This window comes from Colias croceus, chromosome 14 (genome assembly GCF_905220415.1).
Source record: "Colias croceus chromosome 14, ilColCroc2.1".
NCBI lineage: Eukaryota > Metazoa > Arthropoda > Insecta > Lepidoptera > Pieridae > Colias > Colias croceus.
In genome coordinates, this window is record NC_059550.1 from 6458666 (window position 1) to 6471178 (window position 12513).

Genomic DNA, 12513 nt, shown 5'->3' on the forward strand with positions numbered 1-12513 from the left:
CTTATTCGTTTTATGGGACCACTCGGTCTACTTAAGAACTAGTTTGTCGTGGACGGCGGCTGAACATACACGTCGATAAGCATTTTACGTAATATGACCCCAAAGCGAGTGCCTGCTAACAGTTTCCGTTGAAATACCAAATAAGGACTAATTGAAGATAATCTCGTGTTTGATTAGACGATTTAGAAAAGTTGTAACATCCTCCGTTGTGAGGAATGTTGATGACACGTTTGCCGCTGTAACTTACACGTTTCACATAAAACAAGATTTAAATTCGTTTTGTAGTCTTTAAAGTCAAATTACTACTTTACAATTCATATATGGTGATAAACATAGATTTTTACTTCAAATCAAAGTAATATTTGTAATACCTTTCAATTTAGAATATTTTTAAATAAAGCTTATGCCAATATGCAATGACTCAACGCTGTAATCTTATAATTATTGCAAATTAATAACCATTAAACTAAATTCTCTCAACGCCTAATGCAATTAATTACATGCAGCGATACTATCAACCACCAAGACACCAAGTTAAACGTATTAGATCGCAGATACAGATCCATTTTGTAAACAATTGTTTACATAATTGCACTAATGTTTGATCAAATTTGGTGCTTCAACAACTGCTTTGGATATCAGATCTAAATATTCAAATACACTGCTGTATACAACTGCCATCAATTTAGATTTGAATAAAATTAATACAGCATAATCGTCATGAAAGTGATCGCATGATATAAACGACTTGTTTCAAGCTTAACGAATCCGATATTTGTCAAAGTCAATAACATCATTACATATTAAGTTTTTTCGCCGCGTCTGTCTGTCTGTCTCAAAAACTACAACACCTAACTATGTATTTGTTTGCACAAATGTGATTCTCGAGGAAGATATATAATTTGTAAATTTTTAGAGGACGTAAGCGAATTCGCGGGCAGAAAGCTAGTTTGCAATAAACTTTGCTAAAATGTTTGTCCAAATCATCGCATATAATATGATATATCTTTTCTGTACTCCACAACTCTGATCCTCAATGCAATCTGCAGTTGGCACATGTTTATGAGCGACGTGTGTCGTTACTCCTTCGCCATAGTGTCAAGTCTATCCGCTGGCATTTCTGTTGTGTGCAAATCATTCTGAATCTATGTATAAATAATCTACAGTTACTCAAATCCAAATAGAAGTATAATTACGAAGTACCTATAGAAGATGAGATAAAGCTTTCAAAGCATTTAACGTTAAGGCTTTAATTTCTATCCCTTTTCTAGAGTTAAAGTCGAGGAACGTTTCTATTGTTAGCAAGACAAATGTAAGATCAAAGTTCTGATTACGAGGCAACAATTAAATCTCGCCATTCGAATGTAACAATCCACAATAGCGCGTAAGACTTACGCATGGGAGTTTTTCTTGCATTTGAATATGAATGCGAGGAACACACGTAGTTTTTCACGGTTAAAACACGTTATAACTCGACTTTTTGTATAATAATTATTATTATTGATCCATTTAGAACGAAGTCAGACATGCGTAGGAATTATAAAATAGTAATGATATCGATTTCAATCATTTACAATTTTTAGTTAAATTGCATATTAATTTTCCATTTACAACGACAAACCTATTGTTAATAGCAAGTTGCATATTTCGTCAAACGACGAAATCAACAACACTAATTGATTGATTTCCACTAATTCACAGCACTTAATTAAAAAAAGTAAAAGCTTTACAAATCCAAACATATCCGTCCAGTAGATTCCTAGCTCGTGTCTTCATTATTAAAAACACTTGCCGATTCACAAAACTGGTTCCGAACATCCACTTGATCTTGTGTCTTGGCTAACTTTCACGAGATTCCTCTGTGGCCCCCGACGTCGCGTCGCGTGAACATTTTACAAGTCAGCGGTTACCGGGTTAAGTTGAATTAAGAAGCTATCCTCAAAGACCTTCCACTTACAACGTGGTGAAAATATGAAAGTACCGTTCTATTTATCTTTACGTGTAGGTCAAAATTGGAAATCTGAATATGAGAAGAAAGATATGATGAAAAGACGACTGCCGTCGATGTACATACTTATAAGCAAATAGGTTCTTTTTTCTACTGACTACTGTATAAAAATTAAAAACCGTAAGCCCATTTTTGCATAGAATTTGACCCTCAATAACAGGGTCAGCATTAGAGACATGGTTTTGAATTTTGATCAATAAGGTAATAATAAATTTTGGATATCAATTTTTATTTACCCAATATAAACTTACAACAGAACACGTTTTAATAATTTAAAGGCAGTTAAACAAGTTAATAACTAGTCAAGTTTATCGAGGAGAATGACATTCAAGGATTTTTTAGTAATCGCGTAGTGAAATGGTTACGTTTTGTTATTTAAAGAAATCATAAATCGATTAAGAATACCAATGAATAATTCATTCAAAAGAAACATTTAGTTTAAATTCTTACGCTTGAGATTAGAATGTGCTGGACAAAAGTGAAATTTCTCCAAGAAATATTACCTCATCTCACTTAATTAATAGAATAATTTGCAAAATAATTCAAATGAAAGTAAGTTTAACTCCCAGCCAACGTATAGTAATATATTTTCATTTCTATTTCTACTGAAGCCAGCGAGGCGCAGTGAACTATGAGAACAAAATAATTATACTAGTCTACGTTCAGCTAGAATTTTACATGCCTTTACATTATTTCTCGGTTTAATTGACTTACATGAAATTCAATTCTACGAGCGAATTGCAATGTTCGGATATAAAATAAATCCCTTTGGTTTTATTCTTTTTCGATTTTTTGCAAAATGTTGTTAGGTTTCTCTTGGTATGTTTAACAGCTGGACTTCAGATAAAAGATTACGTATTTGTTATGATGAGGTTAGTTAGTTATCAAGTTTTTTGGTGCAATCCATGTTCCTTTATACATAGGTGCATAATAAATAATAATAATACTTGTGAGTAAGTATAGGTTCTCATGGTACATTGACCAGCTAACGGTATATCATTATGTTTTCTTGTCATATGTCCATAGACGACATATAACAAGAATGTAGAAATGCATATAACACGTTTATTCCTAGATAAAAACTACGTATTTCTAATAAAATTAGAGAATAGAAATAGATAATATAAATTGTTAAAGCCACAGAACCGGTCTGTACCACATCGCGGTTGCCGTCGACACCGACATTTGAACTTCTATTGAGTTAATAGAAATATTTTGCCCTCATTGGATGCACAAACTATCTCGTTATCTAATTACGATCTATTATACAATCCGTTTTAATAATTAAATATACGGACGGCAATGGGACTGCCATGTTAATAGTACTTTAACGGAATAATATACGTAACAATGCAGAGTCGTGAAGTAATAGATGAGGTAAGATAAAAGGAAGTATAATGAATACTTAAATTTTACAACAGAAGTTATTTAGTTCAACACGTTCATTGACCTAGTAACAACTTACTATCACTACGACATGAAAAAATAATGAGTTCTTACTTACTATGTAACATGCTTCATATCTAACTGATATAGTAAAGACGTTTTTCAAACTCGAAAAGATATTTGATAGCATGGTAAAAGTAAATAAAAAGTTATATAAAGGTAAAAGTAATAATAAAAATTGGCCAAAACAAGCACAAATAGTTAACACATTTATTACTAGAAAAAAATATAAGGTTTAAGGTTTAAAGACATTTATTCCCATTAAGACATTAAGTCACTTACATGAGAAACTTAAATTTTAAACATAGGTATTTATAAAAAATATCATTCGTTAGTTAAAAATTTAGAGTAAGTTACATACTATAAACATAAGTTTAGGTTAGGTACTCATTCATTGCATTCAAAGTTTGAGCGTGTGGTCTTCCAGGATGTGTTTCGCTAATTGTTTTTTGAATACAATGAATGAGTTTACACTTTTTAATTTGCTTGGCAATCCGTTATAGAAACGTGCTCCCTCGTATGTTGCCGTTCGCCTTCCATAATTCGTTCGGATCTTCGGGAGGGCAAGATAGCTAGCTCGTCTATTAGGATAGTGGCGATTTGATGTTGAGAATATTATATTTGTATTTATGTTTTTATGTAGCGCTTTGTGGATGAACATACACGTATTATAAAAGTATAATTGTTTTAAATTCATTATTTTAGTATCGTCGTAGATTTTATTTGTAGAAGTTAAAAAAGGATATTTAAAAATGGTTTTAATAATTTTATTTTGTAAAATTTGTAGTGGCGCTAATTTATTTTTGTAAGCGCTACCCCATACTTCTATTAAATACATTAGGTGAGGTTTGACTAACGTGTTGTAGATGGTGTGGCGTAATTTATGAGGAATGCAAGAAGTGATATTACGCAGAGATCTAAGAAGTGCTGATAATTTATTTTTTAGGTGGTCGATGTGATAATTCCATTTTAGAGAGCTGTCGATTCGCAAACCTAGGTATTTCTCGTGGGTTTTATGTTCTAATACAACACCGTTAATTTTAAGTGGAGCGTGTGGTGGAATAATTTTGTTCTGAGCTTTGAATTTAATATAACACGTTTTAGATATATTTATTGTTAGTAGATTGTATTGAAACCATTTATTTAATTTATTTAAATCGTTTTGTGCTTGCTTTATCATGTCATGTATAGAGGGACCAAAATAAAACAGACAGGTGTCATCCGCATAAAGTGTTAGATGACCATTTAGTTTTAAATCTTGTAAATTATTAATATAAATTAAAAAAAGCAATGGGCCTAAAATCGAACCTTGTGGTATGCCACACGTAATTGGTAAGGGAATGCTATTGTAGTTATCTATTTTAACGATTTGTGATCGATTTTTTAAATATGATTTCAGCATGTCTAGTGCTTTACCAGTAATGTTAATGGATGCTAATTTCTTTATTAAAAGTTCGTGAGAAACGGTATCGAAGGCCTTTTGTAGGTCAATAAATACTCCCAAAACTAAATTTTTTGCGTCAATGTTCTGTTTTATTTTAGTAGTCAGGTCTATAGTCGCTGACAGAGTGTTACTTTTTGGCTTAAAACCGTATTGACGCACTGAAATAAAATTAAATGAGTCTAAATATTTTTCTAATCTCGTGTGTAAAATTTTCTCTATATTTTTGACAACACTGGCAACACCGAAATTGGCCTATAGTTACCAGGTTCAAATTTTGAACCACTCTTATAGATAGGAGTTACCTTCGCTATTTTTAACGAATCCGGAAAACGTCCTTGACTTATAGCTTGGTTGAAACAATCGCTTAAGGTATGATTCAATTTTTCTTTAATGCATTTAATTGCTTTTGTGGTAATACCATCAAGACCTGTACTACAGTTTGAATTAAGGTTATTTATAATTTTTAAAATTTCATTAGGTGTACACGGATCAAAAGTGGATAATTCGTACTTTTTTGATGGTGATTTAGGTAAGGTTGAGGAAGAGTTGGTTTGATATTGTAGGGGTATTAAATTTGCTAGACGAGATCCTATTGTAGAAAAATATTGATTAAATATCTGGCATATTTCATTTGGCTCGGTAATATATTCAGAATTTATAAGTAATTTAGTAGGTAAAGTACATTTTACAGTTTTGTTATTAGCTAATTTATTTACTAAAGTCCATAATTTCTTGGGTTTATTTGTATTCCTTGTAAATTCTTGGTAATAGTAAGAATCTTTTGTGTCTTGAATAAATTTTTTTACCTTTATTTTTTGAGTGTTAAATTTTATTTGAAGGTTTTTATTTTTAGGGTTGTTTTTTAGTTGAGACCATAATAAATTTCTTTCGTTAATTTCTGTTAAAATTGCTTTGTTTATCCAGTCTTTTCGGGGCAGATTTAGAAATTTAGTTTTAGTAATCTTACTTTTATCTATAATAGATTTAATTTTATTTTCTAATATTGTATAATCTTTGTTTATTTCAGTATCAACTATGGAGTCAGACAGGGATGATAATCTTTCGTAATTAATTGCTTTATATTGAGTTTTAACACTTTTTGGGGGTAAATATTTTTTTAATTCTACGTATATGTGCTTATGGTCGGAAATACATGAGTTTATTATTGCGAAATGAAAATTATCATTTTGAAGGTTCGTACTTACATGGTCAATGATAGATTTTTTTGAAGAGTCTCTTGTGCTGTATTTTTTAGTTAGTTTATTGAGTAATATATGTCCATTACACTTAAGAGTATATTTGTATAGTTTGGTATTTTTATCTTTTGTTAACAAGTCGATATTAAAATCTCCAAAAATAATAGCTCTGTGCCTTTGTTGTAATTGCGATTCATACATTTCAAGGAATTTTTGACAGTTAGTATAGCCCGGTTTATAGATAACGCCTACATCAATTTTACATCGTTCTAAACTTATCCATAAGTAATTGTTCCCAAAAAAATATACGTTCATGTAAACGCAAACACTATTGTAACTGGCAGAATATTTTACTCAAAGTAATTCCATAAATTTACTTGTACAAGAATGTCTCAGTTCTCTCAGACATTTGTCGTCAAATATACTTTCATTCTTAATACCTCTGTGGTTTCCTAAAATAGTATCCGTCTGTCTGCAGTTGAAAATGATATTTAGTTTATTAGTGAATATTGAATACATTCACAACATATTACCTACTGCTGACAGGGATTAGTTTAGCTCATACAACATTCACCGTACTGCCCTGGTAGCACAAATGTTAATATGTAAAGAAATTGCATAAGAACATCCAACACATACTTACACCTCTCGCGGTCTCAAGTGGTAGGCGAAGTAATTTCTCGATTTTATATGGTACAACTTCCTTTTCCGTTACCCATTATGTTGCTATTACGTTGAGTCCCAGCATCCCCTATCTCATTCCACCCAATCACGATCAGGTCAAAATCAAATCTATAATAATTAAACGTCTAACGTGATATTGATAATGAAATTGTATTCTGTATTTGATGTGTATTTAGGAATTTAATATTTATCAATTCAAATAGGCAGGCTCCTCAGAGCGAACAGCCTCGCGAAGCAATTGTTGCGCGAAGTCTGGGGACGTAATGAATAGCTTGTGACATGTTCTAGTGTTTTTGACGGTGATTTTATTTTTCGTTCCTTAGGTTCGTTCTATGTGAATTCTATTAAAACGTGTGTTAGGAGAACATAATATAAGCTGTCTACTTTCGCTTGTAGCCCGCATATCGCTTTAAATTTGTTGTCCTCAAAATTCTTAAAGTTCCATTATCACCAATTATCACCACATAAACAACGGAACGTATGAAACTTTAAATTTCATTATTAACTATTTAATCTAATCGTTTGCACAAAATTATTTGAAAGAATTTCTTTTGCAGACTTCCTACTTAGCATCAGTCTAGTTAAATTAATGATTGATCAATATTCCATACAGTGTAATGAACTTGACGTTCTGAGGCAGAAATAAAAATTTCCCACAAATTGCGGAACACGTTAAACGATATTTATTTCCAAGATTACCTGTCGTCAAAGAAATCAATAGATTATCTTATCTTATACCACCAGTCCGTAATGGCAATCTATTGGTTGTCAATGTACACAAATAATGGATATGTTTGGAATTTCATTAATTTACGTAACCGATAACGCAACTTTTTAACAAAGGAGATGTAAACTTTAAGCTGGTACAAAGCTAGATTTGTAAGTATTTTTTATTTTATTCTGTTTTGTAGAACATCTTTTGACCTTTTGAATGTTTAATGGTTCACCAAGTAGGTACCTACCTAGTTATGTTTGAATGTCAGGAATCAGGATGGGTTCTGAGGGTTTCTTGTATTGTCAATAATTGAATTATCAAAAAAATAATTACCTAACTTGTTCACTTTTGATGTCAACATTCAGTCAAGTAATCACGGAAGAATGTTTATGAAACATAGATATTAGATACCTAGGTAGATAAATAAGGTTAATGACATAAAAAGCATTTCACACACATATTGATTACTGATAGTGATAACCTAAATAGAAACCGTATTATGATATATTATCATAACAGTCTAGATTACAAAACGTCAAATAAACTTTTTTTGTTATGTTAAATACTTAGCCTTATTCTACAATAACAAAATATTTGCTAATATTGCACTTTCTGAATACAAAGGACGAGGGTTCAAATGCGTGGGCGGGGACGTAGGTAGGTACCAAATCTTTTTTCGATCTACTTTAAGCCTTACAAACTGTGCTAGGTATATTGTGCAGGTTTGCAGGGTTGTTATACCTAGTAGGAGTTTTATATAATAATTTGTTGTTATTGCCTTCATTGTTATTTGTTTAGTAATGCTCGCGAAAGCCGTTTTAAAAATACTTGAACAACAAACGAGAATTCAAAATCGTTTATAATCAAGGACAAACACAAAACTTGAATGAAGTAGATAGGTAGGCTGTTGCTGAAATAGTTTATAGGTATGTAGGTACCTAGGTATATTTAATTTATTAACCGACTTCAAAAAAAAGGAGGAGGTTATCAATTCGGCCGGTATATTTTTTTTTTTTTTTTTTTTTTTATGTATGTACACCGATTACTCCGAGGTTTCTGAACCGATTTACGTGATTCTTTTTTTGTTCGATGCGGGATGGTGTCGAATTGGTCCCATAAAAATTTTATTCGGCTAGGCCTAGTAGTTTTTATTTTATGAGCATTTTTGTCTGTACTCGATGACTTAATTTCAATGTAGCAAGTAACTTTAATTCACTTCCCGGTAACCGATTGAGCTGAAATTTTGTATACGAATGTAAATTGGATAGCGATGAAACATTATCATGACATGGAGCTGATCTGATGATGGAATCGGAAGGTGGCCATAGGAACTCAGTAATATATTGACTCAACTTTATCGAGTTTGGGCTCGTTTGATTCGTGTTGAAAAATACACTAAAAAGTATTAAATAAAAATAACTGCGTTAAAAACAACCGACTTCAAAAACGGAAAAGTAAGAAATAAAAAAGATTTGATATTATTAATTACTACATATTATTTTTATGTGCTATTTATTAAATAGGTTTGAAGTCGGTGCCAAACACTAAGCACTTAGTATTAAGCCCATGCACCGACATCAAACCTTTTTAGTAAATAGCACATAAAAATAATATGTAGTAATTAATAATATCAAATCTTTTTTATTTCTTACTTTTCCGTTTTTGAAGTCGGTTGTTTTTAACGCAGTTATTTTTATTCATAACGATAGTGTGACGATAGCTAGGTAGTAATAGTATGTTATTAACTTAGTAAAAGTTATACCTATGCACCTCCATACCTTAAATATAATAGGTAGGTAGGTACTGGAGGGTGGTTTGGTAATAATTCACTGTCGGTAGTTCTAATAGTTTTAATAAACCAGTCAGACTCCACACCCGGTGTTTCATTGACGTCCCATTGGCGACGAGGATGGGATTTATAGTAATTTTATAATCACCGCAAATTCTTATATCGCCGCATTCTTTAACCACGGGTACTATCGGCGTCCCATAATCGGATGACTCAACGCGGTAAATAATTCCCTCTCGCTCTAACCGCGCCAGCTCGCTCTCAACGCGAGCGCGCAGTGCTAACGGCACAGGCCGCGCGCGCACGTATACACTTAAAATAACAAGAACTTAACCAATACTTAACATTTTTATTTATTTATTTTTTTTTTTTTTTTTTACTCGTTATTAAACAACTTACGGGAACGCTCGTAAGCTCGTACAGCTCGAGCTGATGCACCGTCAGGAGGAGGGGTGGGGGAGCGCGTGACTGAATTTGCAGTCGATTTACCTGTATCCTTGTCGGTCGCGTCCTGGTCCGCCTCCTCCTCCTCCGCCACATCAGCACATGTCCCGTCAGCACCATCGCTTGCGGGGGCACAATTAGTCGAGTTATTCAAATTCGGCCGGGATAAAGAGAATCGACTTTTACGGTTCCCACTATTCAGTGAAATAATTTGATCTTGATGCCTACGCCATTCAACCCCGTCATCAACCTTCACCTTATAAGAAACAGGGCCGGTCTTTTGCGTCACATTACCCTCGACCCATTTAGGCGACTTACTGGAATAACTACGTACAAGTACGGGATCCCCGTTCTCGAAATTCCTATCCTGACCTCCCTTGTTAGCCATCTGCCTCTGCTGTGCCGTGCGCACCTCTGCACCGACGTCTGGACGTAACGCGTCTAAGCGACCGCGCAGACGGTGGCCTAAAAGCGCTACGGCCGGCGACACTTTAGTCGTGGCGTGCTCAACGTTACGATATTGAAACAAAAACTTCGACAGTGCTTTAGAAATATTTTCGCCTTCATAAATAGCTCTTTTAATTACCTTCTTTACCGTCTTAACCGCATTCTCCGCGGCCCCATTACCTTGTGGTCTGTACGGTGCCGACGTTACATGTTGTATACAATTTTTATCACAGTAAGTTTTAAAATCTATAGACGAGAACGGGGGGCCATTATCAGTAACTAGCTGTGACGGTAATCCGAATCTAGCAAACATAGACCTCAACACTGACACCGTGGATTCAGTGTCTGTTCGTTTCATTGCACTTACCTCAATCCATTTCGAGAAAGCGTCAACTAATATAAAATATTTTACACCCCCACATTCAGCAAATATGACATCCACCATGCCGACCAACATTCTATATTTAAGTGGATGTCTTGCATCTTCGATAATTGGAATAATATTAGTTCTCTTTTTAGCTACATTTATTAAATCTCTTCCCGATCTGTGCGAAAACTCCACTGCGTACACCAGTCCTTCCGGTCCAACAATATCGGATACATGACTAACTGTAGTACCACTAGCCGCCCCAAGATACAACACTCGCTTCCCCGGCATTATGTGTATTCCGTCCACTCCACCCATGATGGCCGCAGCCAACTTGGATCGGAACGGGTTCCACACTCTGTATTTAGGTAAATCGACTGCAAATTCAGTCACGCGCTCCCCCACCCCTCCTCCTGACGGTGCATCAGCTCGAGCTGTACGAGCTTACGAGCGTTCCCGTAAGTTGTTTAATAACGAGTAAAAAAAAAAAAAAAAAATAAATAAATAAAAATGTTAAGTATTGGTTAAGTTCTTGTTATTTTAAGTTGTATTTTGGATTTAAATATGTATGTATTTGTAAGAGGGGAAAAATGGAGGGTGGTTTGGTAATAATTCACTGTCGGTAGTTCTAATAGTTTTAATAAACCAGTCAGACTCCACACCCGGTGTTTCATTGACGTCCCAGGTACCTCCTATGTCTACCTTGCTTTCAATGTTTTTTGTTTTTGGAATCAGAAATTAATTTATTATTTTTCCAATACAATATGTAGATATTTATACTGAAGGATGATTTCTTATAATAAAACACATTTTACGAATATACGAGTAAAATAAACGAGTCGCGAATTTCGTAATCAACGTTGTTGACGGTCATTGAACTCTGTAGGTAGTACGTACGTAATGCTTATAGTAAACGTGCATTCATGCTTGTTATTACTTATTGATTATTGAGTAGGCCATAAATTGTAGAAAAACTACTTCCCTTACTCATATCGAAGAAAGCCATGTGCCTAACATAGGTACATATCAAAATCTACGCTGCGACTTCGAATCGCATGTAATTCTTCTCTCGACAAACATACGAAGTGTTAAAATCGTTAAAAGCGATAAATGTGTTTTGCAAAGCTTCAACACGGGCTAGAAACCGCTTAGAAAGTTGATGGTGGACTAAATAATACCTAGGTACTTACCCTGTTTGGATGTTCAATGAAAATCAATCCTCTATGTATGTCACTATCACAAACACTAAAACACTAACAAAACGTAACGAACTTTGAATTTTAAACACAAATTGAATCACAGGTTTTAACGAACTTACTTTGAACGGTCCATGGCGTGATTTAAGGCAGCATTCGCCGAGATGAAAGCCTTCAACACAAACTTTTACGGCCTCAAATCTACCACTTACATACGTTGCACTGTGTCACTTACGAAATATCGCGGAATCTTATACAGAATTAGACGTTTTGTTTACAATATTACCGAAAAAATACCTCTGAATCAAGTAAAACAAACGACAAGTAACAGAGGTACGTTTAAACTAAGTTGGATCCGCTATAACCGTTGATCCAGTTGTACGGTCGGTACAACAGTCATTTTGAGTTGAACGGCTTTACCGACGCGCCTTGCATGACGTAGACACATCGCGACGTCCGTCTCTTTCTGTTTATCGTAATTCGAGCGGGATGGCGCTATGCGACTAGACCAGAGTGGGAGAAGCTACAACCTGCGTTAGCGCAGAAAAGCCTCATACAAGTATACCGACAGGTGAATTATTTACATGTGTGCGTCTATTCTTACTAGTTCTTTTCATAGGTATGGGTAAACTTTTTTCGTGCATAAAAAATAGGTAGTGATCAAAAATTTGATAGCTATAAATTAATTTTATAGATTCCATTAACAGTAGGGAATATTACATTAATTATTATTTACAATAAATATTGTGATTGTGGATTCAACATAACATTTCCTGG

At 34.0% G+C, this 12513-nt stretch overlaps 1 protein-coding gene across 2 annotated transcripts in view; it reads right to left on the minus strand.

The window, feature by feature from the left end:
• Positions 1 to 12513, minus strand: part of LOC123697382 (apoptosis-stimulating of p53 protein 2) — a 205491-nt gene that overhangs the window by 125245 nt on the left and 67733 nt on the right. Inside the window, exon 1 of one of the 2 annotated variants that reach the window (XM_045643878.1) lies at positions 11731 to 12119. The exons of the other annotated variant lie outside the window; for it this stretch is intronic. The gene's annotated coding sequence lies outside the window, so the exon portion shown is untranslated. Of the gene's footprint in view, positions 1 to 11730; positions 12120 to 12513 lie in introns of those variants that run through there. 2 annotated transcript variants of the gene reach the window in all.